Here is a 14,772-nt window from a genome sequence, read left to right on the forward strand (position 1 = left end):
CCTTGGGAGGTCAGTAATCCCACTAATCCTAAACAAAAAGATAGGACACACACCTATATACTCAAACACTCAGACAAGGGCACAAGAAGGGAGATCTGAAATCCTCCCTCATGACTTCTTAAAAAGCTACAAAATCTATTTTTATTTCAAGCAGTCTTATATACGTCCGCAAAAACACATTTGCAAATACCGAATAAGTTGTTGTCGATGGTGTCTCCCTTTTGCTTCATTACTCTCCCATGCAGATGATATGATCTCGAAGGCGGCATGGGGGAAAGGAACCGGGGAGGGGAGGTTTCTGAGCACAGCTGGAGACCGTCTGAGACTTATCTCGCTAGCAAAGAGCCACGGATGAGTGGAGTGGAATGACGGATGGTTGGAGTGGGAAACGAACAGACAGCCACCAACACGCACTTGGCAAACATGCACACACAGACATACGCTAAGGTGCACTTCCCCGTGTGTTTTTGCTAAACTCATGGGGCAAGCTTTCCTTGTCTTGTAATGATTTCTAAATAGGGACTCCTTGCCCAGGGGTATACTTAATTGCCACACACTGGCTGGTGATGCTAATGTGCACAGACAAATGAGAGCAAGAGGCAGGGAGAGAGAAGAGCATGTGGTAGTTGGACTTGTTTTAACTTTGACTTAGCAAGGGCAGGAGTGACTGTCACTCATAGCCCAGCGTGACACAGCCGTTAGCCAGTGATGTTTAGAGACAAGATGGGGGGTTAATGTAAGATACCGGGAGCAGATGCTAGCACACCGGATCACTTGTCCTCCTCTCTTTCACACACACACATCAGCAAACACATCCCCTTTCCTGTCAGGCTCTTGTATTCTTTGTCCACTGTGCTGCCAGACATTGCAGTAAACACTGTTCCCTCCTTCAACTACACACCCACTTGTGCAAGAGAAACCTGAGTCTGTGCATTTTCTAGACAAGTGAGAGGTCTAAAACAATTTAACTGCACTGAACCAGAGGACCCAACAGGCTGTCCACGAAAACACCTTTGGCCAAAATTGAGGGCTGTACTGATGCTGACCACAAGATGGCATTAGTGAGCGATGGGCAAAAAGAACAACAAAAAAGGTATTTAAAGGACACATCTCTTTTCTGCGACATCTTGCCCGTGTAGACTTTACAAGGCAGCACCAAACATGGGAAACTGTTATGTAGAAGAAAGTTTTAGTCTTTCAGAATATTTACCCTGTGCAGTCCAGTTGGCATTCATGTTACTGGGAGGGCAAAGAGATCCCACTTGAGGTGTTTTCTATACATCAAAGTAGAGAAGACCATCTCTCTCCCCCTGTTGGGGATCAATCCGCAGTTGCCAAATTGGAGACGTTAGAGCGGGTACCACCTTTTGACTGAGGACCTCACTGGACCACATGAAAACAGTACAGATAATCACCTGACAAAATACTTTTTTTCCAGAGATTATTCTATTCTGGAACATTCTACATGTGCCTGTTGACTAAATTCAATGGAAACTATTTGGGGATAGATGGCATGGGAGGTTTACAAAAAAAAATATTTATCATTATCAAACTGAAGATACCCTTTAGGAAGCCACATTTACCACATGGAGAAATGCTCCCTCCAGCTCTACAAAGGCTGGGGCCGCCTTACAAAACTTATAATCTCCATAGAGACTTGAGGTTCAAGTATGGAGACCGGTTCCTGTAAATTTTCTTTCATGACACAATTGAATCTGATGATGGATCACACACCACAGGATTTATCAAGTCGATTAAAGTCAGCTGAGTACATTAGACTCATGTAAACAATTGTGGCAGCAATAGTTTGAACAAATATACCACTGTGTGAAGTGAAAAGATTAGATAGATAACTTTAAAAAAAAATCAACAATTTTAGAAATTTTTTTTTTTGGGGGGGGTGGGGGGGGGGGAATTAATACTTCTGGAGGACAATGTAAGCGCTATAGTGTGTGTGCACGTGTTTGTGTGTGAGTGTGCTTCTGGAAAGCCTCCCTTGGTGTATTAAAATAAATAGCCTTGTCTATCATCGAAGGCTGTTCCTGGCAAACAGATTCTCCTCACGTCAAGCCAGATGAACATAAATGAGGTCCCAGGAGAAGACATTTCAGGGGAAAGAGTGTCCCCGTGCCACATATCATGAAGGACATCGTACGGGTTGGGAGGAGGTGTGGGTGATGGACAGGGCGTAACGCAAGCCTTCATCAACCATCAGCAGAATCACATAAATGCATAGCCCTGTATTTCACTTGAACTTAAATGCACTGAGGCAACAACTTAAAAATATAGCTCACCTTCATTCTGTGATCCAACCCCCCCAAACCCCCGAAAAACAAAGAAAACATTTGTATAATGGGAGACAATCCGTTATGCTCCTTGCTGCTTGGTATCAATAACCTCCTGTATGTCTCAGTGTATCTCTGATGGTGACAAATACCATCACCTCGCTTCTGAAAATGGGTGGAAAATGAGTGGAAGGTCCACCCACAGCACGATCACAGGGTCACAAGATAACCAGTCAACCACTATGATACGTTAGTACCATTCCATCCTTGATCTGAAACCTTCCACATGTTAAATCCCTGTACTCTGATGAAAAGTAATTATGGTTCTGTAAGACAAAATTTGAATGCAGCTATGATGTACATGCTTAAGCAGAAGCAAAAGGATGTAAAAAAAAAAAAGAAAAGACTACTGAGAGCTCAGCCGGCTGGTTAGTCAGCACATGGGTCACGGGATTGAACTTTGCATGGTTGGATTTAAAGCACACTACATTTATTCAAGACATCCTTTGGCACAGAAGCTATAATTTTATTTGCCTTTTCACATCCTGATAACACCAGATAAGCAATTTGTTTTGATTGGGGTTCATGTGATACACCAACTCACAACATGTTTGAGGTCTTTGCCGTTTCCAACATGTTTTCATCTCAACTCCATCGCTCTCGGCAGCCCGCATGTCCCCTAGTGTAGTACTCCCCAGAGAGTTATGCCATCGCTGTCATGTTTACCATGGTGAAGTCATGTAAAACATGTACTATTCATTTTCTTCCAAACAGCATTTGTTGTCAACATCACTAATTTATGTTCGTCTATCAAATATAATTGTAATAAAATATACAGACGCTTGTTCATGCAAAACAATGATCGTACAAAGTACTGTTCGCAAAATTGTGTTTTTTCTTTTGACATTGTACAATTGCAGACCTCCAAAGCTTAGAAGAGGTAGAGACTCTTGGATAGTGACAAAGAGATGGGAGAAAATACCGTTTTATATTAGCATGTTTTATGAGAAACAATAATGAATTTACTGCCGTTGTTAAGCCTTAAGGTTAACGGCGAAGAATTGGAGTTAGAATTTATTGTGTTTACCCAGAAATCTCCACAGGGCATGCTTGTCAGTGGGGAAGCAGTGTTTTATTTTACTTTTATTCCTAATGCGTATCATTGAAGCAAGTCAAACTGCTCGGAGGGGATTTTGTATCCACATGCAACAGTTTCTTTGTGAGTCTTTTTCCCCTTTGTCAATGCTGATTTCCAAAGGCTCGTGTCTATTCGATATCTTAATTAAAATTACAGATGGTTTGCCGGTTTCTGCCATGGAAGGTGTTGAAATTACTCCACACTTTAGAGCTGTCTTCTTGAGAAAATGGTGACACAAAGAAAAATTATATTTTCTCACACAGGTGAACCATGGTTCAAGTCTCCACACATGGCTGCTTAAATCAAACTTGCTCCAAACGGGATGTCACTGCTTTGTTCATGCTGAATTGCATTCTTGCCAATACACTGACACATTGGGTACATGTTTGAAAAATCAGTGAGCAATATCAGAAAAATAAGCATATAATATATGTCTATTTTTATTATTTGTTTCTTTTTTCAAACCTCTGGAGTGAGGTTCAGTTAAAATATCAACTTTGTCAGAGATTTGTACAATCTGAGGTTGACAGTTGAGCATTTTTCAATCAGCACGCAACTGCAACTTCGAAACAAATACATATGCTTGCTCGCACACGCACACACACACACACACACACCAGCACATTGAAAAATGCAGGCCTTTCACAATTGTGTCACATCACTGAGGGCACAGGTGCACTGTGGGACGCCCGTCTATTTTCTGCAGTTAATCGATCACATGAACTCAGTGGAGCTTGACTGGGAGTCAGTGGCCCAGAGAGTGATATAAACTGTAGTAGTGTGAGAGTGTGTGTCTGTGAGACTGTGTGCTGCTGTAATGTATCTCTGCATTCCGTTATTATGGAATTGCCCTACATCCATTCAAAAGCTACAAGAGCCTTTGGAGACGCATTGTAGCTCTGAGACATTTTTTTTTCCATCTAGTCTTTTGCTCACATCATATACGGTGTCAGACGCTCTCCTCCTTCACATATACACATCAATACATGCATGTTGTCTCAAAGGTTACCGTCTCTTGTGGATAGCTAGTTTGCCCCACCGGTGCTTCAACCAAATCTTGTTCGCTTCATCTCCTCAAATGTTGATCCAGACTTCAACTCTCCATTTGAAATCTCCTTCCTTTCTCTGTTTACTACGATTCACTGTTTACCATGATACATTGCATTTTTTTTTTTTTTTTTTTTTGCTGGACACAGTTGTGGTTCAGGTGTTGTAGCAGTTCAATGTCAACCAATGTCAATTTCATGCTATTCTGTCTACCAGTTACATCCTTTGGGGTCTAAAATGCATGTGGAGTTTTGCTCTCCCTGTAAATGAATTGAATATATTTTACAAGGTTTATGTGTTTGAAGGGCCAAAGGGCCCACTCAGTCAAGAAAAAACAGGAATTCTTTGGGCAACATGCAAAATGCTCTGTGTGCAGAAACACCAAATTTGCACACCGTCAAGAAAACTATGCCTTTGGTGACAGCATCATGTGGCGATGCCTGTCTTGGTGGTTAGCCAATAACCACTACATCAAAGGCTGAGTTTGACTTAGAGTCGGAAGTTAGTTATGTTGTAGAAGTACTTATAAAGCTGACATAAAAGCTTAAAATGGGACAAAGTTCATGCATGAAGACCAGTTACATCAAGTTTCCTTTCCCAAAACTCAATGTTAGCTTGCATCTTAAATTGATCCTCCCTGCCAACTTTTCAAACGAAGCTACATGTTCTGATTCTCATTAGCAGCACAGATCCTAGAATTTTCCAAAATCGGTGCCTTTAGGGCAATTTTCTGTTATTTTCTTCCTTTTAATCCTGCTTGTTTCATTCAGTAAAATAAAGCTTATGAAAACGTTCCTCCAATAACAAACACAAAAAAACAGTAACAATCCTGCGATCTTTGCAGGTTGTTGGTGTTAAGCAGGTACACATACAGTGCTACTGTATTGCAGAATGCATTCTAAGCTATGATGCTGGCAGTGTACACTGGAGCTGGGCAAAGGGTTCTGTTTAATGGAAGATACGTGCTGTAGTTTCAGTTTACCTTGATTTATGACATTTTTAATGGCATCAACAGGAAGTTGGCTCATGTGCTGAAAACCAATCCATTCTGATACAAAGCAACCTGTGGAGAAACCAGGAAAGGATGAGAGTTTGCGCGTGTACGCGTGTGTGGTGTGTGTGTGTGTGTGGGTGTTTGTGTGTGTGTGTGTGTGTGGGGACCTCTTCTGGAGCATAAAGGGGCTCAGTGCTGAGTGAGAGAGCTATAGCCGAAGAGTACAGAATACTAATTCTGCTGCCACAGTCACCCTGAGTAGTCCTTTAAACACACACACTGTTGTTGCACAGCACCCCCCCCCCCTTCTCTCTCTCTACTTCCTCTTCTGAGAGGAGGGAGATGTTGCTCCCAGCTCTCCGTCTAACGGGTGAATTGAGTTTCCTAAATCTGCCGAGATTTACCCTACCCAGAACTGAAGTAAACTCTGTTTAAGCTGGGTGCGAGAAAGACTAGCCTGGTTTCTGACGACCTTCATCCAGATGTCCCACCCTTTTTCACTCTGTGAATTAGCCAGATAAAGCAGCCCAGAATCAGCTAGTTTCACAGAGCACACCTGTTAACGGTCGCTCTTTCTCTTATTACAACTTGCACTTGTTATTGAACCAGGTTGGTTTTAGTGACTCGGGCGAGTCCCAAGGGTGTTGTTTTAGTTTTGGCTAAAAGCAACCTATAAAACATTTTCCACCTTCTCCTCCCAGAATCAAACTTCATAGCTATTTTACAACCATCAAAGAACTTTAAGGTGACTCATTAACTGAATGTCCACAACATCTTTTAGATTTTCTTAATGCTAATTATTTTATTAGTAAGGCAATTTTGCAAGGGTCAGTACAGCTTAAATCAGTAGCAGAAATAATCAAATAAGTAAAATCAATAATCTAGCCTATCTTTCCCTAATGCTGACACTGTGAACTAAAAAAGGAAACTTTGAGAGAGACGGACGGAGTTTGGCATTTTGAACCCCAGAACTGGCCTGATGATGAAAAAGGTGTTGCAGCAGCAGGAGGCTCCCAGTACAGGAAGAGTACTGAGTCAGAGCGGCAGGTCTCGGGCCTCAGGGTGACTTCCTCATGCTCGCAGAGGTCCTCTCCTTCTTGTCTTGCAGCTCTGTAGCTCCTTTCTCCTCGTCTCACGATCTTTCTGGTCTCTCGAGATGTAGAAGGGCTGATCTCATGGAAGGAACACACCAGTTCTTCCTCTTTGCCTTTGTTCTTTGCCTTTGTCTTTATCTTCATCTTTGCCTTGGTCTTTGTCTTTGGGGTCTCGAACCCAGCTGAGAAAAGTGCGATTTGAAGCCACATGTTGCGGGGCTAACGGGTTGGTCCCCATGTGCAGAACAGTCTTCGGTTCTGTGGCCCCGGCTCTTCTTCAGCTGCAGAGTTCTTTGTCCATCTCGATCTTGGCTCGAAGCTGCCTGAAGGATCCAACCAAAGACTCCTCTCTTGCACTCACCTTATATAGGGTTTATCCACCCTTTTAGTGCATTTGCATTGGCTAGCTTTGTTGCTGTGCCTGTTTCATTGGCTGACTGCTTGGACCGATAATCTCATATCCATCACCATCTTTGGACATGACCTGATGTCTGTTCTAATGTCCCCGAGTTGCTCAACAGCTCTCTTGTGTCTAACCTTCTCTTAGGAAAGTTGAAGTTTAGCAATAAGGCGTTGGACACCTCCGCTCTCCCATCAGTTCCTCTTTCCCCCTGACCTTTCACCTACCATCTACCTCTAACACAACATCAGTGACCTTTAGTTACAGTTACACACTTTACACCATTTCAAGTTCAATGTCAAAATCACATTTATAACCCCTTAGTTTCTCTGATTTAGCATTCACTTATAATATTATAATAACCATTACTTATTAGTTACTCTTATAATCATAATGTGAGTTCTTACAGACATTTCTGAAAAGAAACCAATAATAATTCATTATTCTAATCATTTGACACCATGTTACAGTTACTTCTTTCACCTTTAAGTATAAGACTAAGTGTAAATATTCTTATAATCAAACCAACATCAACCACCGGTTAAACCAATATTGATTATTAACTTAATTATAAGTTATCATTATTAATTTAAGTATTTTACTCTGGGTTTTATCCAATTACTCAAAATGTCTAGTTTTTATTCCTTAAACCTTTAGTGCTCAAAATGAGCAGTCTGAACTATTTTTAACCACTGCATGCTGGAAACTTCCTCTTTTTCCAGGAAACCTGCTTTTCCTGTTGCATGACTCTCTTTCTGCCTGACTATGATTTTTTATGATTAAATAGAAAAAAGTAGAATTAAAGCAGGACACAATAACAACACACACAACCAGATTAATTTTATTACCATCTGACTCTACTGTTGGGTCTTGATGTCACCTGTGTGATCAGTTTTAAAGATAACTTTATTTATTGTTATTATTAAACTAAAATCTCCAGCATGGGGAAGTGGGATGAGCTCGACTTTTCTCGACACCCCCTCCTCGAGGTCGGACCTTTCACATGCTGGGAACCCAACACCCTCCTTCAGGTCTGCGTCGTCATCCCCTGGAAAGAGAAGATGGTCCTCTGGGATGTGAAGATGCAGATCCTCAGTCGTCACAAAGGACTCAGCAGCTTGTGATGTGAAGATGCAGATCCTCAGTCGTCACAAAGGACTCAGCAGCTTGTGATGTGAAGATGCAGAGTCTCAAAACTCCACTGCTCTTTGACACCCCCTCCTTGGAGTTTTGATGCCTCCCAGGAAGTGATGAATGTCGAAGAGAACCCAGGTCGCTCTGATCCTCAGCTGGATGAACTGTCGATTCTTCAGGATGTGGCAATTCCTTATGGACAGGTTGATGAGTTGACGGACTGAGGCAGAAACTTCACAAAAAAAAAAAATCTGGAAGTTCAGCAGAACAACACAAAAAGCATAAGCAGCAGGATGCTTTACCCACAATCGTAATCCTTTTCCGTCGCTGGAGGTCATCAAGGGGTACTGGAGTTGTCGGAGGCATCAGAAGTTGTTCAGGTCCTGGGAGGAAACTGTTGACCCTTCCCCTTCCAGGTGTTCAATGCTTTGTTGCAGGATGATCTTTGTGGTTCTCTATGATGCCACTCCTTCCTCACGACTTCAGTCCCTTTTCCATTTTAATCCATCCGTTTGTGACAGGAGTTCTTCTTTAGCATAATCCAATTTCTTCAGGGCCCTCCCAGTCAAAGCCTTGAAGTTGTTCTTTGAATGGCAATCATCCTGTAATAGTGGAAAATCTAACACGTGATGGCATGTTGCTTGATTCTTGCAATGTTCTGGTTCGCTTTAGCTAAGAACTGGCTTGAGCACTGACCTTGTGGACCCCTTTCCTCATTAATAGTACTGTTTTGCAGTGCAGTACTTGCTTCACACAATCCATTCCATTGAATTTCAGCTTGATCACCGATGTTGCAGGCTGATCTTGAGCTTTAATCCAAACTTTCTGCCCTGTTTTCAATGACACTGCAAACCGCAACTTCCCCTTTCCCTCTCTGGGCCAAAAGGAGAAGCGCCTCCGCCCCCTGCTTTCCGTGACGTGAACGGAGTTTCTCTGCAGGGGAAGACCTACTCTTCTACAGCTGTCACTGTTACATCATGTCCATCAGCACCAAGAGGTACTCCTGACCTCTCTTTTCTGTTATCCATGGGGTCTGCTACATCCATGCAGACTGAAGCCCTGGGTAATGTGCTCTTTGATGAACAACCCTTCCATCCGCTGCCCTCGGCGACCTGCGTTGTATTTTCCACACACTTCACAGTCCCTCAGCACGCGTTGGACTTGTTTCAGTGGGATCCAAAGTTCATGCTCTTCCAGCTCCTTACGGGTGGATCGCACGCCTGCATGTCCTAGGGCCCCATGCACGCTCCGCACGACCTCGTCCCCGTACTCTTCTGGGACCTCCCTTCCTCTGGGAGAACTGTCCCACTTCTCGATTCCAGCAAAGACAACCTTCCTTTGATTCACTCGAGTCCATGTCTCAAATCCCTCTCCATACAGAATCACTCTCACTGGGGCTGACTGGAACAGGGATCTAGACAGGGATCAATCTTCATCTTCTCTCCTGCTCTGCTTTTGACGTTTGCTGGAGTTTTGATCTTCTTCTTCTTCTTCTTTTCCTTCATCCATGATTGTCTTTGTCTTCGAGTCGCCTTTCCCCCAAAGCCTCTCTTTAGCCTTCGAGCAGGGATGGGTTTAGGCTATTGGCTACTGGCTTCTCGTCCGGATATTCGAATCTATCCTCAGCAGAAGCTCTCCCTCACCTGCATGCCATACAGTTACTGCGAGGGTTGTGACTGACAGCCGGATCAGTCACCACTAACTCTATTCCTTAAGAGCTAGCCTCCAAGTGAGCTATTCAGATACTCGCCTCTCTGTTTTTACTGACTTGGTTAACGTAGGTCCTTCCTACTCAATTGAAATGGGCCCACCTCTTCTCAAGGGGCGGTGCCCCACCTCTTCTCAAGGGGCGGTGCCCCACCTCTTCTCAAGGGGCGTGGCCCCACGTTGGGCGCCACCTTGTTGTTGCACAGCACCCCCCCCCCCCCTTCTCTCTCTCTACTTCCTCTTCTGAGAGGAGGGAGATGTTGCTCCCAGCTCTCCGTCTAACGGGTGAATTGAGTTTCCTAAATCTGCCGAGATTTACCCTACCCAGAACTGAAGTAAACTCTGTTTAAGCTGGGTGCGAGAAAGACTAGCCTGGTTTCTGACGACCTTCATCCAGATGTCCCACCCTTTTTCACTCTGTGAATTAGCCAGATAAAGCAGCCCAGAATCAGCTAGTTTCACAGAGCACACCTGTTAACGGTCGCTCTTTCTCTTATTACAACTTGCACTTGTTATTGAACCAGGTTGGTTTTAGTGACTCGGGCGAGTCCCAAGGGTGTTGTTTTAGTTTTGGCTAAAAGCAACCTATAAAACATTTTCCACCTTCTCCTCCCAGAATCAAACTTCATAGCTATTTTACAACCATCAAAGAACTTTAAGGTGACTCATTAACTGAATGTCCACAACATCTTTTAGATTTTCTTAATGCTAATTATTTTATTAGTAAGGCAATTTTGCAAGGGTCAGTACAGCTTAAATCAGTAGCAGAAATAATCAAATAAGTAAAATCAATAATCTAGCCTATCTTTCCCTAATGCTGACACTGTGAACTAAAAAAGGAAACTTTGAGAGAGACGGACGGAGTTTGGCATTTTGAACCCCAGAACTGGCCTGATGATGAAAAAGGTGTTGCAGCAGCAGGAGGCTCCCAGTACAGGAAGAGTACTGAGTCAGAGCGGCAGGTCTCGGGCCTCAGGGTGACTTCCTCATGCTCGCAGAGGTCCTCTCCTTCTTGTCTTGCAGCTCTGTAGCTCCTTTCTCCTCGTCTCACGATCTTTCTGGTCTCTCGAGATGTAGAAGGGCTGATCTCATGGAAGGAACACACCAGTTCTTCCTCTTTGCCTTTGTTCTTTGCCTTTGTCTTTATCTTCATCTTTGCCTTGGTCTTTGTCTTTGGGGTCTCGAACCCAGCTGAGAAAAGTGCGATTTGAAGCCACATGTTGCGGGGCTAACGGGTTGGTCCCCATGTGCAGAACAGTCTTCGGTTCTGTGGCCCCGGCTCTTCTTCAGCTGCAGAGTTCTTTGTCCATCTCGATCTTGGCTCGAAGCTGCCTGAAGGATCCAACCAAAGACTCCTCTCTTGCACTCACCTTATATAGGGTTTATCCACCCTTTTAGTGCATTTGCATTGGCTAGCTTTGTTGCTGTGCCTGTTTCATTGGCTGACTGCTTGGACCGATAATCTCATATCCATCACCATCTTTGGACATGACCTGATGTCTGTTCTAATGTCCCCGAGTTGCTCAACAGCTCTCTTGTGTCTAACCTTCTCTTAGGAAAGTTGAAGTTTAGCAATAAGGCGTTGGACACCTCCGCTCTCCCATCAGTTCCTCTTTCCCCCTGACCTTTCACCTACCATCTACCTCTAACACAACATCAGTGACCTTTAGTTACAGTTACACACTTTACACCATTTCAAGTTCAATGTCAAAATCACATTTATAACCCCTTAGTTTCTCTGATTTAGCATTCACTTATAATATTATAATAACCATTACTTATTAGTTACTCTTATAATCATAATGTGAGTTCTTACAGACATTTCTGAAAAGAAACCAATAATAATTCATTATTCTAATCATTTGACACCATGTTACAGTTACTTCTTTCACCTTTAAGTATAAGACTAAGTGTAAATATTCTTATAATCAAACCAACATCAACCACCGGTTAAACCAATATTGATTATTAACTTAATTATAAGTTATCATTATTAATTTAAGTATTTTACTCTGGGTTTTATCCAATTACTCAAAATGTCTAGTTTTTATTCCTTAAACCTTTAGTGCTCAAAATGAGCAGTCTGAACTATTTTTAACCACTGCATGCTGGAAACTTCCTCTTTTTCCAGGAAACCTGCTTTTCCTGTTGCATGACTCTCTTTCTGCCTGACTATGATTTTTTATGATTAAATAGAAAAAAGTAGAATTAAAGCAGGACACAATAACAACACACACAACCAGATTAATTTTATTACCATCTGACTCTACTGTTGGGTCTTGATGTCACCTGTGTGATCAGTTTTAAAGATAACTTTATTTATTGTTATTATTAAACTAAAATCTCCAGCATGGGGAAGTGGGATGAGCTCGACTTTTCTCGACAACACACACACACACACGCACACACGCACACGCACGCACGCCACAATCCTCGTCCATTCTTTTTAGGAAAAATCTCCACAGCAACTGTATTCCACATCGCACAATTACTCTTTGTCAAAAGCATTGGGCACGTGTGTGCACTTCCATTTTTCATTTTGTCTACGTGTGTTTTGGTAAAGGCTTATCAAAAACACCTGTATGCACCCAGCGCCGGAACAGTATGAAAATAAAAACCTCTCACCCATGCTGCTACAGACACAAACAATAAAATTCACACTATTCTCTCTGCTCTAATTAACAGTGTGGCTGTTGGTATTCCACGAGGAGAAGATGAGCCGCATGTGTGGAAAAGAGTGTGAGAAAGTGTTTGCAAGTGAGCGACTACTGGGCTCCTGCTCAAGGCTGGAGAGATTTGGCCCCAAGAGTCTCCGAAGTCCTAATGAATTCTCTCTGTGATTCTTTTTCTACAGACCCTAGTCTGCTCTGTCTATACTCCCCTCAGTAGTGTACATATAGGGCAATATACAGTCCTGTCTGGGAGGATTAAAAAAAATCTTAATAAACCAATGCAAGTGTTTTCCATAACGTTTAAGACAAGCATTTAGCTCTTCTGCTTGCATGTAGAATTGGTTTTCCAACAGGACAGCTGCATAATGGAGCTGAAACCTCAGTAGGAACATAATGTTTACTAGAGATGTGCAGATCAGGTTTTTTCCTGCCGATTCCGATTCCGATCACCCATGAGGGCCGATCACCGATACCGATCACATAATTATTACTTTTTTAATCATAAGCAATACTGGTTACATTATGTGGAAAAAGGAACCATGAATTCACCTTAATTTAGACAAAAACTTGTTTTTAATAACTTTTTCCAAGAACAAAACAAAACAGGCTATGTGCAAATTGTACTGCTATTAATAATACTATTTTTAACAGACTGATAACATATGAAGGCTCTGAAGAGGCTAAATAATGCAAGGAGTCAAAATAAAACCTCTCGACATTGCCAAAAAATTCAAATATAAAACTTAACATTCAAAGGCAAAAACAGGTTCCATTACAATAAACAATCCTGAGTTACTGAATGAAAACTTCCTGATAGCATGGCGGCTAGCTGATTACTGCTAGCTCTGATTGGCTGTTTCTGACTGAGCGGAGTAATTATGCAGAACAGGGAGGAGGCAGAGGAGATGATTATTTTTTCAGAGATTATTTGTCTCAAGTTTTAATACGTATGTAAAAAAAAAAAAAATTAAGTTGGATGCTGCAGCTTTAATCAGAGGTTCGATGTGAGAGTCACTACCAGGTGGAGCAGAAGCGAAGCTCCGTCTGTCAGATATTACTACCTGTAGCGTAGCAGCGGTTCAACAGAGAGAGCAGAACCAGCGTCTTGCATCGCAGCTCAATGACTTAAATAATTTTGCGGGTTATTTGTTTAGCTTTCTGACCGTCATGCTAATCCGGGTGAGTGTTTGTAGCTATGCGCTGCTTTACCTGCTGTCTGATCCTCCATATGTCTTTTTTACTGCAGTGAGCCTCGATGTAGCCAAACTCCGTCAAGTATGGCACTGTTTTTATGTCGTATTAGATTCCTCGTGTTGATGCATTTTGACGTGCTTCAATTTTCCACCGCAACACGCAAACTTCCCCATTCACTCAGTGCGTTATAGTTCCACATCACTTAGGATTTGTTGCTGCGCGTTTGCGCAGAGTGAAGGAAAGAGGAGACCAGCTGCACAGGCAGGCTGCGAAATGAGATGCAGGTGATCGGTTTGTGTGATCGGCAACAAGAGACTGTGATCGGCGATCACCGATCATACACTTTTTCACGGAAATCGGCCGATTATGATCGATGGCCGATCGATCGGCACACCTCTAATGTTTACCTTTCAATAACTCACACGTTTAAATTGCAGTAATTTGACAGTTTTAAATGACATTAGCCAATTAGCAAGCAATAAAGCCGAGCGTGGCCAAACGCTAATTTACAAAAAGGTATAAGCTATCTACCAGGTCTGGTAGATATCTCATGGTGTTTCACAGCACAGTTGGGATGCTGTTAAGTAAAACAGGAGCCAGGGGAGTTTCAACTTATGATCCTTAAGAAATCAGAAGTCAAATATTTTGTGCAATATGCTTTGTTTTCCTGAAGTGAAACCCAAGGGGTCACAATAGTGAGGCTTTGAATCACTAATCTTCATGAAATGCCATGATGGCATGTGGAAAATACAACAAGAAAGTTTAAAAAAATAGAAAATGTACTCTTATATTGACTGACTGCTGTGGTAAGGGACTGAATGTTCAATTTTATTATTATTGAAGAGGTTTATTCACTGAGAAAGAAAACTAATAGTCTCGAGATGTTTCTTGAATAACGTTTCCTAATCTGCGCTAGAAAAAAAAATTGACACAATTACTTCTAAAATTTATTACGGAAACAATTTCAAAGTTTAAAACTCTTGAGCCTCTTCCACCGGGAGCAGAAAGGGGTGACGTCCGTGACTTTCACAGTTAAAGGGCTCTCCGTACCTTGGTTCAGATCATAGCTTTAACCTTGTACATCCTCTGGTTCTCAATCACCACGAC

The 14,772-nt window shown here is 42.4% G+C and overlaps 1 protein-coding gene and 2 long non-coding RNA genes across 3 annotated transcripts in view; 1 reads left to right on the forward strand and 2 right to left on the reverse strand.

The window, feature by feature from the left end:
• adgrb2 (adhesion G protein-coupled receptor B2) overlaps positions 1 to 14,772 on the reverse strand; it is a 178,920-nt gene that overhangs the window by 158,207 nt on the left and 5,941 nt on the right. The window lies entirely within an intron of this gene.
• Positions 1 to 14,772, forward strand: part of LOC148156396 (uncharacterized) — a 144,879-nt gene that overhangs the window by 36,209 nt on the left and 93,898 nt on the right. The window lies entirely within an intron of this gene.
• On the reverse strand, positions 6,240 to 12,186 carry LOC148156397 (uncharacterized). The gene is made up of 2 exons (XR_015764616.1): positions 9,979 to 12,186; positions 6,240 to 9,928 (listed from the first exon to the last, which is right to left on the reverse strand). It is a non-coding gene; the product is annotated as an uncharacterized LOC148156397 (long non-coding RNA).

The sequence above is a fragment of the Poecilia mexicana genome, unplaced genomic scaffold (assembly GCF_051168715.1).
Source record: "Poecilia mexicana isolate PSO_F unplaced genomic scaffold, ASM5116871v1 scaffold_11, whole genome shotgun sequence".
Taxonomy (NCBI): domain Eukaryota; kingdom Metazoa; phylum Chordata; class Actinopteri; order Cyprinodontiformes; family Poeciliidae; genus Poecilia; species Poecilia mexicana.